The sequence below is a fragment of the Equus quagga genome, chromosome 4, assembly GCF_021613505.1.
Source record: "Equus quagga isolate Etosha38 chromosome 4, UCLA_HA_Equagga_1.0, whole genome shotgun sequence".
Classification (NCBI taxonomy): domain Eukaryota; kingdom Metazoa; phylum Chordata; class Mammalia; order Perissodactyla; family Equidae; genus Equus; species Equus quagga.
Genome location: NC_060270.1, coordinates 11410225 through 11434181, shown reverse-complemented (window position 1 = coordinate 11434181; position 23957 = coordinate 11410225). Strand labels below are relative to the sequence as shown.

Below are 23957 nucleotides of genomic sequence, written 5' to 3'. Positions count from 1 at the left end.
ACTTCCTGGGTTCTGTTGTATGATGAATCAGTTCCAATCAACTTCCGCCTGACTGGGTCACTGTTCCACTTTCCACGTTGGAGAGACGAAGCAGTGGTTACATACTTCTACTCTTGGGAAAGTCAGCCATGGCGGGGAGGGAGAGAGGGCGACACAGTTCACAAGACAGCAGTCAGCTGATTGGTGATTTCCATACACGCACCTTTGGCTGCCCAGCACACACACGTGTTCCCGTACAGTCAAAGCTGCCTCCACCTACCACCACCCAAGCCCTCTGTGGACAGTGGCAACCTCACTCACTTCCTTCACAGTGAGAAGCAGTCCTCCTTCACACATAGCTGCTGCATCCAGGAGTAAAAACAGATTTCGCAAGGTCACTGCTCATCGAGATCTGTGCTCCTTACACTCTCTGTAGTAATGGAACAATAAATTTTTGTTTCTAACCTGTTGTGGACAAATTCAGTAGAAAAATGCCATAAAAAAACCATTGCTATAAAAATGAAATTAAACATAAAATGCTAGCCTCAATTTTTTATTATTCCGTACAGTCAGCATAGAACTTTTGATAGCAATTTGACAGAGTAATTTTAAATACTTTCTATTTCTATACTTCTTGCATCATGAACCAGTAATCAATAGTTCACAGACTGGCGCCAGCCTGCAGACCCCCACTTTGAGTAGCTCTGCTTTAGATGATATCCATTCCCCCTCAAATTTTCCTTCAGTCCATGGTCCAAAAGAAATGCTTTACACTAGCAACACACTCTACATACAATGCAGACAGAAAAGAAGAGAAGAGATTTTGTTCTAAGTCATGACACAGCAGGCAAGGAAATGGGCTACAGTCTTTCTCTCTGCACTAATCAGAGAGCTAGTATTTATGCCCCCCTTTTCTATTACCAATTCTGCGATCTCCTTACCTGCTGCCAGTCCCTTAGCTCTTTCCCCAGTGGGGTAGCCTGAACCCTAATTTTTGAGCTGTTTCAGTTCTCAGTGGTCTTACCTATAGAAGGGCAATAGTCTCCCATAAACCTCTCCCAGTGAGAATATCAGAAAAAGGAAGAGACCCACTAAGTTCCTATTATATTCCTCCTAGATGTACAATCGCAAGTCCCTTGACTAGGCAAGGTCAGTCACCCCAGCCAATACAGTATCCCATTTTTCTGCCATTTGTCCCCTGGGATGAAGAGCCCAAATGACCAGTTTCAGCTTCCAATTCAGAAAAACTGCACTGGATCCCATGATGACAGCATCCCTCCCTTCAGTACTAAAAGCGACGGTGAGCAAAAATGTTCAGAGTAGGTTAACTAGTTACAATTGTTAGACACATCAGTCCCTCCTCACGCCGTGGTTCCTAGATCCATGGGTTCTACCTATGGGGAGACAGTCAGTGCTTTATCTGGAACACTGGTTCAGAGCCTGACTAGTCTTCTGCGTAGCTATGCCATCAGGTGGAAGATGTCCCGGAAGATTGCAGTGCCAAGTTTTTAGAGGCCATTCTACCATGTTAGAAGGCTGACTGTGTCACTGATAGGGAACATAAAATAGTGAATTACATTTGAATTAGCCCATGGCCTTCTTTCTTTGTTTTGATCAGGGAACTCCTTTCACAGCCAATTTGGATGGGATAACAAGATGGTATAAGAAGCATTCAACAAGTCTGCAGCTGGTAGTTCTGGCAGAGGCTCAGACAGGAGGAAGTGCAAAAGGGGAATGCTGTTGAATATAATGCAACAAGGAGCTGAGGTCTTCGCTAGGTATGATGCCGCATCAGAGATGTGGGCTGGTCTCTAAGGCTGACAAATCGAGCATCAGCTGTGGCATAGCCTGGCCTGCTTTGATGACGGGGAAGGCTGTGTGGTGGAGTCTATACAGAGCCTGCATCCCTACTCTCACGGCTGCCTTATTCGTGCTCCATGTGAACACTCACCAGAAAGCCTCCACTACAGAAGAGGCTCTCAATCACGTGAACAGGCGTTTATGGAGTCAGCTCAGCTCAGCCTCCTTTTCATGCTTGCTCAAGGGGCTCCTGAACAGTCTCATGCTCCGGATCTATTTGGAATGTTCCATGCTCACACCCCTTTCCTCAATCCTCCAGTCAGCCTTCTTCCATATCCTCGATCAATATGGCCAAAAAGTGGTACAGACTGACATTAGGCCTGATCTTCACCCAGATAAAGTTACAATGACATGTACTACTCCACATCCTACCTAACTGAAGATTTCCCCGACTCCATTGTCCTTCAGAGTTACCCCACCAGGGGCTCTGATGCTGCAGAGTCTACCTACAGGTGGTGGTGGCTGTAATCCTGCCAAACCACCCTTGGTGCTCAACGGCTTGTGATAGGAACCCCCTATGAGGCCATAAGCACAGGAACAGCGGTGAGGTAGGCCCAGCAGACATGTAAACAATTTGCTCATGCAGTAATTTGCTTGATGGAATGCTGGAAGGCACACACAACTTTGTTTTTACTTCATTGTAGATACTGGATCCCTGATCGTAGACTCTAAAACTCAAGTATCGTCTTCATAAACTCTGTGCTATCTGAGCCACCCAGACGCAATTTATGAAAGGAACATCCCTGGCCAGAGGGAAGAAAGCCTTTCTCAAAATCTAGGAGTCTTTTTTGCAGTTCTGTTAGGATGTGCCACAGGCACCATTCCAGGGGCTGCATTCCTGGATGAGGATGACTGGGGACAAGGCCTGGGAAGGATGGCACAGTGGAGCCTCTGAGGGAGTCAGTGTGAGCTGGGCACACACCAGCGTGGGTCTGTTGGAAACTTGGCCTGGCAACCCTATTAGGACTCTAGTATGAGAAAATAATCAGAGATGTAAGAGATGCATGGACAAAGCTTGTTGTTACAGTGAAGAATGGGAAGTAATTTAAATGCCCAATAATGGGGGAAGATTAAAATAATAATATGGGGAAATAAAATACAGTATGTAAATGTACGTTCGTTAAGAGGAGATTTTAAAGGCTGGATTGATATTTAATATTATGGGAAGTTCTCATATGAATTTATAATACAAGTCAGGCTTTTATAATGATTCCTTTTTGCAAAAGACTGGCAGGAAATACAGTAAAAAATTAAAACTCATTAGTCTTGCCACCCAGAGATAGTTTTATTTTCATAGTTAAATAGCCTTCATTTTTCTATGAGTCTGGAAATTTTTTAAATTAAGATTTTTGATTGCTTATGAATCAAGCTCCAACTTACCTTTTAAAATGGACGTTCTTTGTTTCTTGAACTAGCTGCCAGAGAAAACCAACTAACTTGGTTTCCCAAACGCATCATGCTTACCCCCATCAGTCGTTTTCGTTGTCATCAGCACCTGTGATTTCAAGATCCATAGTAGTGCCCCATCTTTCATGAAACCTGTCACCTCCTAGTGATGTGACTTGCTAACATACTCCTTGACATCCTGCTTGTCTCTCTCATTAAGCCCTTACACAGACTTCTGTGGTTAGATTCAAAAGCACAGAAAGGTTTTTAAATTTCCGTAATTTTTGCCAGGGTAGATAAAGGGAAGGGAGGTAAGTAAAAAGAGAGCAAAAGGAGAAAATAGAAAAATAGAAAAAAACACAGACTATTCTAGTTTAAAGATGCCAGAAAGTAAAGAAAACATTGATAACCAAAATGCAATGGGATCCTTGATTAAGTCTTTGATCAAAAACTTACTACAGGGCTTCTCAAATGGATGCGCATATGAGTCACCGGATTCTTATCACAATACAGTGATGTCTAAGCTGCTGGTTTATGGATCAGATTTTAAGAAGCAATCATCTAAAGGGCATTTTGAGGACTACTGGACAAAATGGACCATATATTAGATAATATATCAACGTTTCATTTCTTCAGTGTGATAAGGGTGTGTGGCTATATGCGGAGACTTCATTAGTAGGAGATAGGTACCAAAGGGTTTAGCGGTAAAGTGTCATAACGCTTGTAACTTACTTTCAGATGGTTCAGCAATAAAATTATATATAAATACGTATATGAGAAATAAAGGAAATTGGGTAAAATCTTAACAGTTGATGATTCTTGGTGAAAGGCATACCGGTGTTTATCGTACTGTTCCCTTCAACCTTCTTCTGATTTTGAAAATCTTCAAAATAAAAAATTCTATGAAATGAGATAAGGATAATGCATCGCCCTAAGCTATACCCCATAGAGACTGAGTCAATACATCTGGAGTGAGGCCTGGGAGCCTTTATTTCCACACACTCCAGAGAGTTGCATTACAGGTCATACACAGACAACATTTTGAGAACAAGATTTTGGACATTAGTGAGAATATTGTTTGCTTGGTGATTCAGATCTTTGAAATGGCTAGAGTCCCCAGGTTTGAAATATTATAATAAACTAGGACAGCAAGTTTGGTTTGCCTAGCAGTCTTTACCATCCCCTCGTTTCTCTAACAGCACTTTTCTTTCCTTGGGGATCTTCCTCCTAATTCACAATATGAGGAGAGATTGACAGAGATGGCACACTTAGCCCTCCCCTTTCACAGGTGGGCCCCTATATTAGTCTTCCATGCTGCATAGCAAACTGCCATAAATTTAACAGCTGAAAACAACACACATTTATCATCTCATACTCTCTGTGGGTCAGGAGTTCCAGGCACAGCTTCACTGCATCTTATGCTCTGGGTTTCTCCAGCCTGCAGCCAAGGTGTCAGCCAGGGCTGCTATCTCATCTGAGGCCTCAAGTCCCCTTCCAAGCTCACTGACTGTTAGCGCAATCCGGTTCCATGCAGCCGTAGGGCTGGGGCCCCAGCAACTAGAGGCCCACCACCATTGTGGCACACGGCCTTCTCCACAACATGGAGCAAGCATGGTTCCTGGCTTCTTCAAGGCCAACAGGAGAGTTGCTTCAGGTCTCTGACCCTCTGGTAAAGGACTCACTGCTTAGGTCAAGCCCACCCAGAATAATCTTCCTTTTGGTTACCTCAAAATCAACTGATAGGGGACCTTAATGACAGCTGCAAAATCCCTTCACCTTTGTCATATAATGTATTCTAATCAAGGCCATGACTACCAAATCATATCCACAGGCTCAGCCCACACTCAAGAGAAGGGAATTATACAGAGTGCGTACACCAGGAAGCAAGAATCCTGGGGTCAGGTTTGAGTTCTGCCTAGTACAGTACCTGTGGTAGGCAGCCTCTAAGAAGGCCCTCAATGGTCATTCTACTTCTTGGTATGCAGACCCTTGTGTAGTGCTCCCAGACTGTGCCAGGGTTGGTCTGTGTGACCACGAGAATACAGTGGAAATGATGTTACCTCTGAGGTTAGGTTATAAAAGACAGTGTGGCTTCCGTTTTGGTTTCTCCCACTCTGATCACTCACTCTGGGGGAAACCAGCTGCCATGCTGTGTGAGCAGCCTTGTGGAGAGATCCACGTGGCAAGGAACTGAAGCCTCCCACCAACAACCACATGAATGAGCTTGGAAGCAGTTTCCACAGCCCCTCTACATGACTGCGGCCCTGGCCAACACCTTAACTGCAATGCCATGAGAGACCCTGAGCCAGAACCATCCAGCTAAGCCGCTTCCAGATTCCTGACCCTCAGCAACTGGGTGAGATGATAAATGTTTGTTGTTGTAAACTGCTGAGTGTGGGATGATTTGTTATGCAGCAGCAGATAACTAATACTACACCTGTCCCAGGCCTGACTAATCTAGGAAGAGGGAAAGGTACCTGTGTCCCTCTTCCCCAACAACATGGGAGAAGCAAAACCGCAGTAGGAGTTAACAAGCCCGCAAAGAGAGGAGCAGAGAGCAAAGCTAGGTTGGATGATGGGGGGGTGGGCAGCAGTGGTACTTTTTAGCCTCTGGATCCAGTCAGGGGTGATCAGGGCCCTGCCTGTTGTTCCAGTCTCATGAACCAGTGCATTCCTCGTTTTTCCTCCTTACGTCAGAGTCCTCCAAAGCATGTTTAGGTCTGTTGAAAACATTTGCTCCCTCTCTCCATCTCCAACAAGTGCAAATTTATACTGATAGGCAATATAGTCAGCCAAAGAGTAATTTGTTCCTCTTTCCCATCTCTCAATGACGGTGACTAAGCTGATTTGAACCTAGTTTCTGTCACTTGCAACCAGCAGTTCTGACTCATTAAAGCTCTTTGTAGGATTACCTTCACGGCTCACTCTGGCTATTTTCTCTTTTTATGGCATCTTTCCCTCCAAGCTCATGTTGGCTGATCCTGAATCATGTGTTAGGTCATGCTTTCCAGGTTCCCTCAAAAACAGGTTCTATTTACTTGTGTTTCTAAGAAAGCTCCTGTGGCATTTTCTCCCAGGGAAGCTTTAGCATGCTGAGAATATAGCACTTTGACTAAATAATCTACATTTATTCTAGGGTAAATTTCCTCTATAGTGTATGGCATTTTGCTTCCTAACTTAGCTAATCAAACACTCTCTGGGTACTGAGCCAACTGTTCATGCTGAAGCAGCCTGAGCAGTCATTGTGAAAAGAAACACAATAAACAAAATCCCACGCATGAATCAAGCAAAAATTCTGAGTTCTAAGGTGCAGTCTCTCCAGACTCGCTGTTCTCAGTGCAAAGGAGCATGTAGAGACCCCACACAGCCCACATTCTGCTTCCTTCCAATTTCGAACCACAGCAGTGAGTTGACACAAATTGAAATCTCTTTCAGTAAGTCACCTCCCCCATATAATAATCCCATTGCGATTTCCCCCTAAATACCTTGCACTACTGCCAAAATGATAGTTGGATAATGCATTCTTAAATTCATAATCAGTAGACAAAGTCAAGAGTACCATTCCTAACTGTCCTTCCCCAAGAGTCCAAACTTTACCATTTCCAGAATAATATAGTACTCAAAGTCTAAGTTCACCTAATAGCATTATCTCTTACCAAATCAATTTCTTTAAGTTAGCCTGGTAACAATTTACAAAATTTGCCCCTAGAAAAATCTTAAGTAATCTTGTTAATGTTGTTTACCCTTTCAACACATTAGGCAGCCAGGAACTGAGCTAAGGGAGCTCAGAGGGATTGGCATAAACAATAACCTGTGTGTGTTTCCCCTAAAGAATGTTCTCTCTCTACCATATTGATTTGGATCAGAGACTCTGAAACCAGATTACTTGGATTCAAAGCTCAGCTTTTCCATTTAAAGCCATGTATCATTGGCCAACTTACCCAACTCCTCTCTGCCTCAATTTTATATCTATAACTTAGGGATAGTAGTAATGTCCACCTCAGAATCATTGTTATAAGAATTATCTTAATGATATTTGGAAAGCACTTACAATACTACTTGGTATACAGTAAGTATTAAATAAATAACCAGCACAGATCATATTGAAATCTGATTGTCTATCTCCCCACTTACCATAGGAGGTATTTTAGCATCATTTGAAAGAGGTATCACCATAACATCTTGTGTAGCATTAGTACTCTTCTACATGCTGTGTGGATGAAATCAGATTAAGGTGATCCCAGAGTATTATTACCTCATATGACTAAAACAAATAAAACATAAATCCTCTTTGCAAGAAGATATTATCCCAAGCTGAAAATTATTACTACAACATTTTTGCAAATGCAATGTCTGGCACACAATAAAAAAATAACCAGACACTCAGAGACAAGATGAACAATTGTACAGACAAATAACTGAAAATAAAACTCACAAGCACTTCAGATGTTGGAGTTTTAGACATAGAGGCAAAATAACCATACTTACTTTGTTCAATGGGACAAGGTAGAGAATTTTGGTAGAAACTGAAAACCATAATAAAGTAGCAAACAGAAACTACAAGAACTGGAAAATAACAATTAAAGTCCCCAACAATTTAATAATTGATTTAACAAAGTTCAGATAGTCAAAGAGAATTAGTAGCACGGAATATTGATTGGTTAGAAAGAACTATCCCGAATGACCAAAGAGAAACAAAAGATTGGAAACATTAGAGATGTAGGTAAGAAACAGAAGATACTGTAAGAAAGTGCTATATAAGTTAATTCTAGGGGGGAAAAAGAGGGAGAGTGAGTAAGAAGAATTATTTGAAGAAATAATGGATAGGAATTTTCCAAAACTGAAGGACATTAATTTACAGATTTAAGGAGCCAAAAAAACTCTAAGTAGAAGAAAGAGAAAATAACCAGGTACCCTAGAGCAAAATGTTAAAAACCAAAGAAAAAGAAAATCTTAAAGCAGTCAGAAGTAACAAAGAAGGCAGATTACCTTCCAAAGAGCCACAATAAGGCATGTAACTGACTTTTAAACAGAGTTAATAGAGACCAGAAGACAAGAAAATAATATCTTCAAAGTGCTAAGAAGAAAAAATAACTCCTAACATAGAATTGTAAGTTTAGCAAAAGCGTATTTCAAGAATAAAGTGAAATAAACAATTTTAAGGCACACAAAACAGGATTTGTAACCAGTAGATCTACACTGAAAAAACACTAAAAGGGAGCCAATCCCAGGGCATAGTAGTTGAGTTTGGTGTGCTCCACTTTGGTGGCTGGGTTTGTGGGTTTGGATCCCAGGTGTGGACCTGCACCACTTGTCAGCCATGCTGTGGTGGTGTCCCACATAAAAAACAAAGATTGGAACAGATGTTTAGCTCAGGGTTAATCTTCCTCAAGCAAAAAAAAGAGGAAGATTGGTAACAGATGTTAGCTCAGGGTGAATCTTGCTCAGCAAAAAAAAAGAAAAAACATTAATGGCGTGTTTTTGCAGGCAGAAGGAAAATGACACCAGGTAGAAGCTCAGATTCAGGAAGGAATGAAGAGCAAGGAAAAGGTGAATATGGGGCAAATTTAAACAAGTAGACTAATGATGATGATATAATAATAATAATGTTTAAAATATAGACAGAATTACAGGACATAACAATAATGGCTTCAAAAGTTTAGAGGAGGCTAAAAGAGTTGAGATATCTAAAAAGGAGTCTCAGGTCCTTGCATTGCCCATGAAGAGAATATACTCCAGTTAATACAAGGTTTTGAGAACCAAAAAAGAATGTCGTAATCTCATGGCTAACCAGTAAAAGAACTGCAAAAGAATGTGTAACTTACAAGGTAGTAAGCGAAAAAAATAGAATAATAAATTTGTAGTTGTTTCGTGTTATACACCCAGTTGGGTGAGCAGGGTGGGATAGGTTGCTGAGAGACCAAAGACGAGACCCAGCGACATCGAATGAGACATGGATTTGTTGGGGAGTTACTTACAGGAAGGTCCAGTGGGGGTTGGCTGGACAGGAAATGTGCACCACCCACTGCCGACCTGAGAGAAGCTTGCTTAAGTAGGCAGAGGAATGAAGGCTTCGTGCTTGCCAAGAGGAATGGTCTATGTGTGGCCTGCATTCCAAGGACCACCCCCGCCCCACCACCCGTGAAGGCCTCCGTGTTCCCCGAGACCGAGATGGTCTTCGCGCTAATCATCTCACAAGAAACAGCTGGTTTGGCCAAGCCCAGGACTGTTACTACCATGAGTGCTGGCGGCAGCCCATACAAGAAGCCTCAAGGATACGTGGTTTAAAGGCCACGTAGGCTAGTGCCCTTACAGCAGTAAAGGCCAGAAAGAAGGAAATTTTGGAGGAAAAACAACATAAAATGAATGGGACAAATAGAAAGCCCTGAGAAAGCCAAACAGAAACAATTCACGTTGCATGAGTCCAGTTGCCTAAAATCCTAACTCAGGCAAAAAATTCCAAACAGGCAAAACTAAACTATAAGCTTTAAGGATGCACACTTAGGTAGTAAAATTAAAGAAAAGCAGGAAAGGAATATCATAAAAGTTCAGAAGAGGTTTCCTCTGAGAGAGGGATGGTAGTGACATGGAGGGGACGTGAAAGGTTTGGAGTTTTCTATGGCTTGGCTAACCAGGTGATAGTTACCTGATGGGCTTTGGTTTGTGCTGATTCATTTAACTATATGTATTTTGTGAACTTCTCTGTATTTATTCTATTTCCACAAAAAGTAATAAAAATATAAAAGAGATATAATGTGCTAATATGGCATAATCTTTAGAAATACATGGTTACATAAAATAAGATACAGAACAGCAGAAATAGTATGGTCTTATTAGCATAAAAAAGCTCACATATTTATATACACACTTATATTTACACAGATCATTTTTCAAGATATACGTAATGAATTTAATCTGGCCTGCGGCCTCAAAGAGGAGAGACTGGGACTCCGGTACAGTTTATGGAAGGGAGGGGCTGATTTTCATCTATATGCTTTTACTTTGAAAATAACTTTTGAGTTATGTTTTTTAATAAAAAGAAATTTCACCAAGCTAATCAACTTTGAGAACAAAATAGGGTTACCGTTTGATGAAATCATTATTTTCAAATGAACAACTGCATTTTGAAATCTTAATTTAAATCTGGCATGTATAACCAAGAATTTTAAATCATGGCTAAATTTGTTCAAAAGATGGATCAAATTTTCATAACCAAGAAGGGAAGAAAAGTGGCTTTTATATTAAACGGACACCCATGAATTGATTATTTTTCCATTTCCTTCACACAAATGGAGTAGAGATGGGTATAGATAATTCATTTTCACTTCAACTTGTTTCTAGAATGTTGGTAGAGGCCTTCCATCTGCATTGCAATGGAGTGTTACTAAAAATAGGAAGCAAACTTGGGGTAAACTGAATGACCGAAGTCAAGAATCTGCCATAAATCATGAAATTGTACGTTAGGCTTTCAGTCACATGAACAGCGGACCAGATGAGAATTTAATAATATGGATAACTGAGTTGTCAGAGCAATTAGACACATTTCAGGAATTTATAAATATGTGAAGATAACACCAATTGTCAACAGGTGTGAAGAAGTGAGCCCCCCAGGATTTCTGGGTTAAGACAGCAACTTGAACACATGCTTCTAATTTTGTTTCTTACATTCTTAAGTCAACAAAGATTTAGGGAAGAAATTTTTAAAAAGAGAAAGATACAAATAGGGAAAACAAGAGAGGGAAAAGTCAGAAAGTTTTGGAAACTAGAGAAAGATGGACAACTAGTAACTGACTTGGTAGACCCAAGAAAACTAATCTCTAGCTGGTACTAGGAAGGTGTGAGAGCTGACCAATTTACACCACAAGGTGCTCAAAAGTCATAGGAACTGCCTATGAAACTGCTGGTGAAAGGAAGAGTAAGAAAATCTTCTGTGAAAGCTAGCTCTTGTAGCCATCCAACGCAGGGGAGCTGGACCCTCTCAGTTCTGGACTGAATATTTGTGTCCCCCCCAAAATTCATATGTTGAAACTCAAATACCCAAAGTGATGGTATTGGGAGCCGGGGCCCTCATGATAAGATTAGTGTCCTTATAAGAAGATGCTTGCTTCGGTTTCTGCTCTCCGCTATGTGAAGATATGATAAGACTCCATCTGCAAACCAGGAAGCAGGCTCTCACCAGATAATGGACCTGCCAGCACCTTGATCTTGGAATTCCCAGCCTCCATAATCATGAAAAATAAATGTTTGTTGTTTAAATCACCTAGTCTGGGTAATTTGTCATAGCAGCACAAGCAGACTAAAACATCCTCCTAATTAACAGGTACGATGTCTAGAATGATGACACCATGGACATATTAAGAGGTAAGAAAAAATGGTATTTCTCACATCATGGAAATTTCTGGGCAGAGCGGGATGGCACCCAAGCTGGTCTGGAATTGGCTTGAGTATCTTAGAAGAGAGTGAGAGAAAATGACCCTGGTTTTTACTATGGTTAGGGGGTTGGACTACGGAAGAATTCAGTCTTGGAGTAGTTTGAATTTCTCTCTGGAGCCAAAGGAAGGAGTGCCCTGGCTTTCTTATCAGCTTGCCCAAAGAGGGGGCAGAAGGGGAAGGAAAAAACTGGGGTTTGAAAGCTTCAGCAGTCAAAAATTTAAAAAATGGAGTCAGATCCGATTACACTATTTAAGAAGTTAAAACTTTCAGATCTCCTCCTCCACTTCACTTCACTGAGCAATTGCCCCTCTCAATTCTTAGAAAAATCTGGAAGCTTGTTCTCTGGAGAAACTAAAAGCCAGATGCCTGGGCTGATGATCCTGGTATAGATTAGAGTTAGGATAAGGTTTAGGATTAAATGGTCAAATGTATACTTAGTTCTGAATACAGACATCCTCCCAATCGAAATCATTCCACAATGAACCCAGTTGATAGGCATGGCCTGTAGTTCAAGCTCTCAGGGGCTCTGACGAGCTTTTTTAGATCCCCCATCCCTAATATTAAGCAGACATTCAGGTATTAGCAGACATCTGAGGAAAGCTCCTCTCACAGAAGATAGAAATAAAAAAACCTGATCTTCCTCGCAAAAAGGCATTTTGGAGTAAATAAATAATGCAGGGTGGAAAGAATCAACAAAACCAAATGAAATAAAGTTATTACTCTCCTCAGAGAATAAGAAAATGCTGCATCCATAAAAGAGGAACAAGATGCCATAAAAAATTGAGAGAAAAGAAAGCTTGGAATTGAGAACACAACAGTAGAAGTGAAGTCATTAGAGAGTTAGAAGATAAAGCAGAAGAAGTCTCCTAGAAAGTAGAGCAAAAAGACAAAGAGACCAAAAATGGGAGAAAAAGAGATACGAAAATTGGATGACAACCCCAGAAAATCTGGGGGGACAAAAAGAGAAAAGAGGAAACAGAACAGAAAACAAAATACAATTGTTCAAGAAAATTTCCTAGAACAATAGGAGGGGAACTGCCATTTCTGAAAAAAGCTTACTGAATAGAAGTAGTAGAAGAAAATATCTACACAGAGACATTTGGAATTTCAGAACACTGGAGCAAAAGAAGATTCTACCAGCTTCCAGGAAGAAAAAGCAGATCAGAAAGGATCAGGAATATAGTGGCCTCAGACTTTGCAACAGCGTCACCACAAACCACAAGAGGAAACTGGAGTGATGTTCAGAATTCTAAAGGAAAATGACTTGTAACCTATGATATAGTCAAACTCTCAAACTTTGTGAGGGTAGAATGAGATTTTCAGACATTCGTGGTCTCAAAAACATAAATTTACTACCCATCCCTTTTCTCAAGAAGCTACCGAAAATGTGCTCTACCAAGATGAAAGTATAAACCAAGAAAAAGAAAGACATGGTACAGGAAATGTTGAGTTCCAAACAGGAAAGGGATGAAGCGTTCCTGGGAGGATAGTGAACAGACATCCCAAGATGCGAGCTGGAAAAGAGACTAGACTGGATGGACACGGGAGTCTAGACAGACAAGCTGCAGGATGTATGACCGTGATCCTCACTGCTTTGGTACAGTCTTCTTCTTTTTAACACCAGGAACGCCCTGGAAAGCCTGGCCCAGACAAGAACGTGGTGATCTTGACAATTTCCTGATGTTTCCTGCTCTTTCTTCCAGGTCTTGCCGCCTAAATTGTCTGTGGACATTTATTTCATCCACAAAAGCTTTCTGCTTTGATTTAGCTCTGAGAGCTGGAACAAGGCGATAGTGAGCTCAGAAGCAAGGAACCCAGGGAAGTTCACTTCGCTGCCACCGATCATATGTTTGGTACCTGTTTTACACTATGGCTCTTCCAAATTCATAGACTGTGGTGAGCCTCAGATTTCCCAGAACTCAACAAGGGCTCTCCACTGACTACCTCAGAAGGTAATCCTGTAAACTCCCCAGAAGCAGAAGCCTAAGACCCAGGGACCACTGTATTTCCCACACTGAGGATGGGGGGTGGGGGGGTGGCACAGAAAGGAATGTTGAAAAGCAGCAAACACAGGAGGATTTTAAGTTTTACTTCATAATCTGGGTAGAAGATTCAAAGATTTTTTTATAAATATTTTATTTTAAAGATTTTATTTTGCCTTTTTCTCCCCAAAGCCCCCCAGTACATAGTTGTATATTCTTCGCTGTGGGTCCTTCTAGTTGTGGCATGTGGGATGCTTCCTCAGCATGGTCTGATGAGTAGTGCCATGTCCGTGCCCAGGATTCGAACCAACGAAACACTGGGCCGCCTGCAGTGGAGCACGCGAACTTAACCACTCGGCCATGGGGCCAGACCCTCAAAGATTTTTTAAATTGTTTTTTTGGATTAAATATTTACATCTTACACATAATTTCACATGCAGAAAATAAAGGAAAAAGAAATACGCCTACTCGTACTGTAACGGTTGGACTGTAAATTGGAACAAGCTTCCTGGATGACTTTTTGGCAGTAAATATGAAAAACCTTAAAATTGGGCATGCTTTTTGATCCAAAAATTTTACTTCTAAAAAATATTCTATGAAAAGTTGGACAACGCCCAAAGTATACAGAAAGGCTTTGCTAAATCAAAAACTAACAGTTGAAAATTAGGAACTCAAAATATCCACTCTTGCAGAATTGACTAAAATAAGTGGGATTTTCATGCAGTTGACCATTATGCAGTCATCAGACACGATGCATTTACTGACATGGGTAAAGTTCACATTACGCCGTAATTTCCTTTGAAATACTTACGCATGGACCAGCTGAAGTGCGTATGCACTAGTTTTAATCTACTCCCCAGGGATGATTAGTTACTATTTGAAGAACCTGTTCACTGCATGCACTCCAGGTGTCTGTGCTTTAGAAGCTGCTACTGCAAGTGCTTCAGTGATAACCAACTCCATCAGCCCTGGGGGACTTGTTAATTAGCATTAGAGATGCTCAACATATTATTCACTGGCAAAGAGTACAAGCGCATCTTCTCATGTATGGACAGGAGTCCAATAGAAGCCTCTACCTACAAGAGTAGTTAGCACTAGACTATTTCTGTGTCTGCTTCTAGAAAACTTGTCATGCAAGGAACTTTGAGTATCTGCAGGACAAGAGCTCTGGTACTTCACTAAACTTGCACAAACGGGTTTTATGGCTCTTATTGGTCACTTGCTAAATGTATGTATTATTTGGGGCACTTATGAGAAGCAGATATCAGGACAGGAGTATGGCAGGAGATTTATTGAGAGACAGACCCAAGAAAGAAAAGAGAAGAGAGCTGGAGAAGGCAGGGCGTACCTTCAGACTATGATGAAGTTCTGACCCTTGTGAAGGAGACAGAGAAGGAAGGAAGATTGGGTGAAAAGAGTTTCAGATTATGGTGGGGTTCCAAGAAAGTTTTAGCCAGTTTGATGGGGAATTCTTACGCCAAAGTCACCCATCCAAGGAGTCACCCATGTCACAGCAAAGGGCCTGCATTAATACCTCCAACTGTGCTCAATGATTAGCTGGGAGCAGCCATGGGAAGCATGATGTCAGAGCAAGTGAGGTGGTAGATGCAGAGGCCCAGCAGGTGGCACTGCCCGTCAATACACTCCCCACAGCAGGACACCTGAGTATTTTCACGGCTGCTGTAGTACGCGTGGCAGAATTCAGACCAAGACAAACCACCCAGAAGAGAGATTATGAGTGCCCTCACCAATAATCTATCATTGGCAACAACAGAAAACTAGGGGAAAGGATCTGATGATTGCAAACTGGCCAAATTTGCTGAAAATCTATTCTCAACAATATAAAGTGTGTGTTTCAATGTGAATATAGCATGGTTCCATTCTTTGTTTTAAAGCCAATTATATTATATGGTGGGATTTTTTTTTTTAAGTATTTTACTGGCTGCCACTAGAATTCCTTTATGGACTTTGCCTCCTTCGCAGCCAGGCCCTCGGGTCCTAAAGCCCCTATGCAACCATCTTATCAAGGCATTCTCCTAGGGCACTGTGAGTAAGAAATAAACAGGAATTTGGGATGTGGGAAGACAAGAAGAAGAAAAGAGCGAAGGAACAGAGAAAGAGTCATGAGGTGTTCAGAGGCCAAAGGACGCTGTGCTGTCTTGTGAGTGACATTATATGTGTTTTGAGAAGAACGAGGAAAAGGAGCTATAAGCCAAGTGCAGATAGGGAACTATCTACAAGATGAAGAAAGAAATGATAACCGAAGTTGACAACGTCCCTGAGAAATTCCAGAAATCTTAGGGCATGAACTATACTTCCCACAAGACTTGGGCCTGAGGGGCGAGGGGGTTGGGAGGGAGGACAAGCTGATCTGAGGTACATCGTAAGAGGCAGGGTCACCACAACTGATATCTTAGTTAGAAATATACACAGACACAAAATATGTGTGGGTAGAAAATACTTGACAGCCTGACTAAAATGTTAGTACTGTTTCTTTACAGGATAAAGTTACGGATAATTTTTTTTCTGATCTGTATTTTCTAACTTTCCTACAATGAACATGAATTAATATAATATAAAGAAAAAGATGTTGGAAAAAAAGGAATAATTTGGGCAATTGCTTATGGCCAGGAATTAGCTGTCAAGTCATTGTTTTCAGCAGTTTCCAACACAGTTGGTCAATTATAAAAGAACTCCATAGAAAAAGGTGGATGTACCCGGTAACCCACAGGTGCGTTTGCAGCCAGTTCATCCTGGGAGGCGCATGTAGGAGACCGTTATTCAAAGTAGACTTTTTAGCTGTTTTCTTCCATGTTGCTGAGGACGACTGGCTATACCGTCCTTGGGAAAGCCTTTGGCCAGATCCATCTCTACTTTGTTTTATATTGAGTTCTCCAGAAAAATATTGCTCCAATAAAGACCAAATTCAAAATTAACTATAGTTAAAGCTAATACTTTTCTCAAGAAGCAATCTCCCTGGATCATAGTCTCCCTCAGCCTGCCACGGACAGGAGTCCTCAGGAGTCTATCAGTAAACTTATACACTATTATGTAAAATAAGAGGTTCCTACCTCAATAGCTAGGACAGGAAGATATGCCCTTCTATCCTACTCATACTACTCACACTTCCATTTGCCAGCTTGATTTCTAAAACATACAGACCCATCGTTAATTAGCAGCAGCCAGCACTTTAGACCCTTACAAGAAGGTAATTGGGGAACGATTGTAGCCATTAAAAAATGTACCAGCTGAAAGGATGTCACAGAGATCCTAACCGCATGCCATAGATCCACTCCTGCAGACTTGCTGGCTCTGTGCTTGGATCAAGCCAGATCACTGAGAGGTGACGTCTGTTGCCACTGGCTACAGTGTCTCCCTACTTGAAAAAAAGGCTCCACTTCTAGGCAGAGCCCGCTCAACACCAGGGTACGTGATTTGATGAGAGGGATGAGGACTGGATTTCAATCCCCACTCATCACACAAGCTGGTGCCCTAGCACATTGTTCAATCCGAATAATTGTCCAGGAGAGCCATGGCTTATGTGTGTACAGGACATTACCTTATTCCCACGAGGAAATCCTGTCACTAAATCATGCCTCAATTCTAAACCTTTATTATCCTCATGTCTCTCCAGCCATATTTGTTAAGGGTCCTGTGCCCCAGCTTTTTGGATTTCGTGGAGCAGTTAAATTAAAAAAAAAAACAAAAAAACACAGTGCTGGCACCGTGGCAATGTAATGGTTAAGTTCGGGCACTCAGCTTAGGTGGCCTGGGGTTTGTGGGTTGGCATGCCCGTTGCAGACCTGTGAACCGCTTGGCAAGCCAAGCTGTGGCAGGCGTCCCACATATAAAGTAGAGGAAGATGGGCACGGATGTTAGCTCAGGGCCCATCCTCCTGGGCAAAAAGAGGAGGATTGGCAGCATATATTAGCTTGGGGCTATTCTTCCTCACCAAAAAAAAAAAAAAAACCGAAGGTTTTTTTTGGGAACTGATATAGAGTTGCCAAGTTTTATGTGAAAAAATTAAGATGACTTAAAGTATGTAATTTACTGAGCATAGTAATTTTAAAATAAAAGGCCAGCATTTCTCAGGAAACAAAACTGTCTACTTAGACGCATATTTTTACTTTGATAAAGTAAAGACTCTCACTGTGTTGGGGAATTGCTGGTGTGGTCCTCTCCGCCTGCCCCTCCAGTCTCCTCTGCACGGCTCCCCTCCCAGCACCCCGCTCCCTCCAGGCTCTCCAGTCCACCCAGGCACCTCTCCTCCATTCTCTTAACCTGCTTGTTGCCTCGTCGTCGTCGTCGTCATTCAGGTCTCAGACTGGGGAGTCAGGGATGGATTCTAAGCCAGAGACATTCAAGTGAATTTAGGAATTGTTACGGTTTCACTAACTGATGCAAAAGAAAAGTAGAATTGGTTTAACAGTTATTGTATCTGTAGAGTGAGCTTCACAAGAAAAGTACTCTTAGCTATATAGTTTTGCCTCCAGCACCTGACACAGATCTGGCTACATAACAGGTGCTTAAATATTTGTGGAATGGATTAAACCAACATCCTTTACATAACATGCTCTGTAAGAGATCTGAGTTTTGAACCTGCTCCCTTCTTTTGAATATTAAAGATTATATAATTTGTTCCTTGCCTTGCCTCGTTTTCAAGAATTTTAGACGCAGGTTTATATTCCATCACAGCAACTATGTTGACTCTTCTGATTGGAATATTTACTCTATTTCCTCTGTCACATTTTTTCCTTGTTATTCTACCCTTTCTTATAAGCTGTTCTAAGCTGTTTCAAACTCCTTCTCAGAAAGACGAGGGTGTAAATAAATAAATAAAAGCCGTGTAGTGCAATAGCTCACCTGCTCCTGAAATAAAATGCTGACATTTCAAATGTTCCCTATTCGAAAGGTTAGATGATTAAATATATTCCTCTCCTGCTACCTGAGATTACCCAAATAAACATCAACCACATGCAAACCACACAAATAGATCTTTTGAATGGAAGTAGTTTTAAGGGACAAATAGATATTTGAAAATCAAGAGAAAAGAAAATGCAAGGTATAGCATTCTAGTTTTAAAAACAAACAATTTTAAGAAAACTGTCACATTTACTTCTAGTTATGCTTATTATGTGCCCTTTTAAAATATCAAGAAAAGCCAGCTGCCAGCTGACGTACTTTCCAAAGATTTTGAAGAAGCATCAAAACTCTTTTTTCCCATGAAAACAAGCTTATGTAGGTCTGCTCTTGACATTCCAAATGATCAGACAAGCTATCTCTAGTTTTGTAAATAGTCTTAAAACTGGGCCAAATATCAATTAAACTTCTAATTCTGCATTATTTTCTAATAAAAAGGATTTAACACAAAATATACATAGGCTAATAATCCATAATTGTCTTAATTACTCATCTAAGGCATACATCACCTGTAGTGTCTGGCAGAGCTTCATTATCTCAGGCGAACCCCCTGAGTTTCCAGAAGAGAAAGTTTGTGTCATAAGATAAATCATTGTAGTTGATCTTATAGCTCGCTTACCCAAACAGATTAAAATCCAAAGTAGAAAGCCTCTTGGAGTGCTAGCCAGCCTGAGCCTCCCACGTGACAGATAAACTGTAGCAGAAGTCAGGAGACTTGCCTCAGCCCACACAGAGGGAGAGCAGGGACCACTGACTAGCTGGGAGGATCAACTGAAGAAGAGTCAAGTGGCAAAGGAGAGGTTAACAGCCCTAAGGAAGCACAGTGACAGGTACCCTGGGCACGTGCTTAAGCTCCAAGAGCCTATTACCCCCATTCTGTGTAACAGGAGGTCACATTCTCTGTCATATCTGAAGATTCTCAAATTGCCAACCGTTTTGTCTCCAGAGCCCCTGACTACACTCAATCAGTGTGCACAGCACTTTTAGGAAACATGCAGGGCTCAATTCTGAACTCAAGGCTCTTCCGAGGTCGGGGAGCAAGAGAATGTACCCCTGGCACATGCTCGATGCGCCACCTTGAATTGAATTGAATTCTACAAGGGTGAGAACCTCTGATGAAAGGCTTAACATGAGTACAAAAGCACCATTTTCAACGAATCTTGGAAAATAAGGGCATTTGTTCTTCTGAAGAGCTGAAAAGAAGTTTTGGCCTAGAGCCTGGCGTCTTTCTTCATAGGCACAGCCACCTCGGTATTCAGATGAGTAGGGAGAAAAGTCCCAGCTCAGAGTGGCAGGCTCCTTTTATCATGGGCACACCTGAGCCTTGATGTCAATACAAGTAGGTGTCTTAGCAGGAGGAAGGTGAGAGCACATGCTCTGGAGTCAGGCCTGGTCTTTTACTTCCAGCTCCAAAATTTACTAGTGACATGACTTTGATAATATGACAGTCTTTTGGCTTTTTCCTCACCTGTAAAATGGAGGTTGGGGGTAACAGTGGATTCAAATAGTCTCTTTAGCCCTCACAATAACCTCATGAAGTAAAATGCTCAGCTCTATAGCAAGTACACAAAATTTTTTCACATTCCACTGCCCTCTCCTTACCTTCTGTTGTCTTTCCAGATTTCCTTCTGACAAGGGACATGGGGAGAGAAGCTGTGGGTACCTCAGGCCCATCCCTGGGGCATCTGGAACCAGGGCAAGCTTCTCCCCTTCTCCCGCCAACTTCCCTCACGCCCAACAATATCCTCTTCCTATTTAAAATTGAGACATGATGACTTCCAAGAACAGATCCAAAAGCAGGAAGAATCCACACAATGGCAAAGGGCAAGCCAAAGGATGTGGGAGTGGAGAAAACCTTCTTTAAAGAGACAGAGCAGGGCTACGGATTTGCTTTACTCCTAGTAGCAAAAGAGTAGGTGCTCACAAGAAGGGGAATGCGGTTCTCCTGCTGTTTCCCACCTCCTCTACATTTTTCTCCCTTAATCTCTTTCTCTGTATCAAGTATTTTCACAGGCACTTGTTAGTACAACAGTTTGAATGCCAACTTGCTAGTGTTGTGGGCACAGAAACAAAAATCAGTGTCCCACGCAGTCCAGTCTAGCAGAAATGAAGGGATATAATTACACTACACACGGTACGTGCCTGACTTCTGCTAGGAACAAGGGACATGCAGAAGAGAAAGTGATACCTCCTCTGTGAAGTGTGCCTTGCAGATTAAGGAGGATTTAGTTGGGGCCTGAGCAGAAAAGGGAGGGGTGCTCATGAAGTCATTTTAACCCTGAAAAGGGGTATGATGGGAGGTCAATTCCTAAACACCTTCACCTTCAATTTTGCACTAGAAAATTAGGACTGACTTGCCCAAGGTCACAGAGATCAGTTTCTATGTGACAAACAGCCAGATCTTACACCAGATCAAACCATTTCACTTCTCTCTGGCTCTCCCTCACTCTGCACATAGTAGCCTATCGAGACACCTGTTGGGCATGACATTAATCCAGTTAGTAAACCTCTTATCCTGGCCAGGCTGCAGCAACCAGCTCTGCAAAGGCTTCAGCCAGCTCACTGCAGAGGCAGCCCGGGGCGCCCTGCCCTGAGACTAGACCATTGCTAGAGGGTTCTGAAGCAGGAAGTGAGAGAGCCATAGGAATTCTCTCACTATGCTTCTGCAGGCACACAGTCATGCAGGCACACAATCCAGAAACACAGAGACAGCAATGTCCATGGGAGGGCTGGAGAGGACGGAGAAATGCTAACAGTTCTGACACACATTTCCTGATGTTCCTTAGAAGGTCCCAAAGGATTGAACACAATCACCAGAGGTGGTGACCTAATCAATAATGCGCTGCTGGGTTGATCTTCTTTGTTCCTGGTTTTCCTCCCCTTGAATCATAGTCCTGCTCCCTGCCCCACCTTTGTTTCCCTGAGAGCGGAGCCTGAGACGGGTCGGTCACTGTCAGGGTTCATCCTTCCGCCTTCTTTTGCCATTGTCATTCCCCTCCACCCCCCACTGGCAACTGGTCCAAGGCTGTATTCTTTGTTTTCTAAAAGATACTCAGGAACTTTATTTTCATTTTGTGATAAAATGACCTATATTCGTCTCTCCTGGATGACCACTTTGAAAAGCTGCTACACAATGTCAATGCCAGTGTTGCCTTTGTTTAGCATCAAGTTGTACGATTTTGTCCCAGATTAATAAGGACAGGGGCAGACTTATGTAAGTGACATGTTTTCATCAACTGAAGGCCAAGTGACATACCACATGGAAGGTGCCACTAGTAAAAATGTAAAAATCATTTAAGAATCACTTAAGTCAACACTAGAGATGATGCAAGCCCTGATATCCATTTCCCTACATTAAACCCAGCATATATGGGGTTAAAACAAAAGCACTCTTTCCCTGCTTACTCCCTGGCTCCCAAGCTCCAGAATGTACTATCTGCCTTGGAGACAAAGAGCCAAGATCACTCAGCTGCAAATTCCCTTATCATCTTCCTCCCTGTAAGCATCCTCCCAACGCCAAACGAGGGGTGGTGGGAAAGCTCCCACAAGCCAGGCCACTGATGCCCACCCCTGCTCTATAAGCAGCCACATTCCTCACAAACCTTTAAACCCCCTGGCCTCCCATCTTTCAGAGAGACAGGATGAAACAAAACAAATTTGAGGGCTCACTGTTGTCTCCCGGCTGATGTCATCCAAAATAAAAACCCTTTCCTTGCCATAAGCCTGGCATTCCAGTTTCTATTTCGTCCCTCTTGTGTGGTGGGTAAGGAACCTATGTTTGTAGGCACTAATAGATATACAAGACAACTTTTTCCAAAAAAGGAGAATTATATATTATTCAAGTCTGAGAAAAGCTGTCTTCATAAAATTGTCTAACAGAGTTTATATTTCTAATCTTAGATCAGACTTACATTTCTTATCACCCCCAGGTATTTTCACTCTTGAAAACTCTTGGGGATTCACACTCAACTAGTCAAAAGCACAATATCATCTTTTTGCCATAACATCTAGTTTTCTAAACCTTCTTAATTTTGTAAGGCATTATTTTTCTAGATATTAAAACTCTTAGTTCTCGAACAACAATAGATGCCTCAGAGATGTTCAGCCTTTGCTTTTCTCATTCTCACCATCACTCCCTTAACTGTTAGGAACTGTAATTGAAGCTCTGTTAACAACTTCCATTTAACCATTTCATCAAGTAACACATTTTCTCCATTTTTTTCCATAAAATATACTTTCTTAAGTCAGATTTCCTGGAAGCAGAGCCAGAGATGGGGATGCTCATGCAACTGATTTTCTGAGGGAGCGCTTGTAAGAGAAAACTATAAGGAAGTGAAAGAAGTAGAACAGAGAAGAAAAAGAAGCCAAGCCAAGATGGGCTTGGTTTAAGTCTGGTCTCTGACAAATGGCACCATAGACTTGTTCATCCTTGTGGCAAGGGGTCCTCATTTTGTATTCTCAAATCAGTCAGTCATTGGCCATGGGCCATCCCAGGTGGTATGGCACAGCCTCCCAGGCCTCTCTGGGCAAGGACAATTCTCTGGAGCAGAGTGCATCCATGAGCCATTAGTAGTCAACACTCATAGCAGCTGGAGGTTGTATGCATCTGCCCAGCAAACAGGATCTGGCAGGACATCAACAGGCCCTACTGTTAGCACTGACACCTGTCCATTGACATAGCTAGTAGTGTGTAAGGTCCAGCCAGGAAACAGCAACAACCATAGGTCTTTGATAAATGAGAAATTAATCACAGGAAATTGGCCACATAGGCAATGGGAGAGGTGAGAAACGATGGGAGTGAGAGAGGCAACCCAGTGATCAGCAGTAACAAGAAGCTGCTACAACCCCCAGGGCTGGAGGTGCAAGAGAAGGTGGCATTAGCAGTCAGGGCTGTCTCTGCGAGCTCAAACCCCTGAGGGGATGCAGAGGGGACACCTCAGGAAGTAAGGATGGGGGGAATATCCTGGCTTCTCTGCTTCCCTCCAGTTTTCTGCCTCTGCTTCCTATTGGCCAAACCTACACAGAAGCCAGAGGGAAAGGGGGCCAAAGAACTGTAGCTCCTGGTGGTGCACAGGGGGAAGGGCAGAAAGAGAGCAAGAGTCAGTGTCAGGTGGCTGACACGGCTGCTGCAGCACATCTGCACACTTCCGTTCACGCCAAGCAAGAGGTATGTGCACCAAAACGGCTGTGTGTCAGCCACTTTCTCTGCTGTTACATAGAATAAACTACTTTGGGGACATAGACATCTCTGCAGATTAAAACAGAAGTAAGGAAATGTATGCCAGGTCTTAGTGCGATCACATATCTACCATGTGTTCCAGCTCGGCCCCTAGTTCTCAAACCATGGAAGAGACCAACATTGAAACCTCCTCCTGGTGCCCATTCCCAACCCCAAAT

The 23957-nt window shown here is 42.2% G+C and overlaps 1 protein-coding gene across 4 annotated transcripts in view; it reads right to left on the bottom strand.

Annotated features, from left to right (window-relative positions):
* HHLA2 (HERV-H LTR-associating 2) overlaps positions 1–23957 on the bottom strand; it is a 72889-nt gene that overhangs the window by 31656 nt on the left and 17276 nt on the right. Inside the window, exon 1 of one of the 4 annotated variants that reach the window (XM_046657872.1) lies at positions 20163–20259. The exons of 1 other annotated variant lie outside the window; for it this stretch is intronic. The gene's annotated coding sequence lies outside the window, so the exon portion shown is untranslated. Of the gene's footprint in view, positions 1–300; positions 397–19069; positions 19126–20162; positions 20260–23957 lie in introns of those variants that run through there. 2 more of the 4 variants (XM_046657874.1, XM_046657875.1) reach the window with 2 other exon arrangements.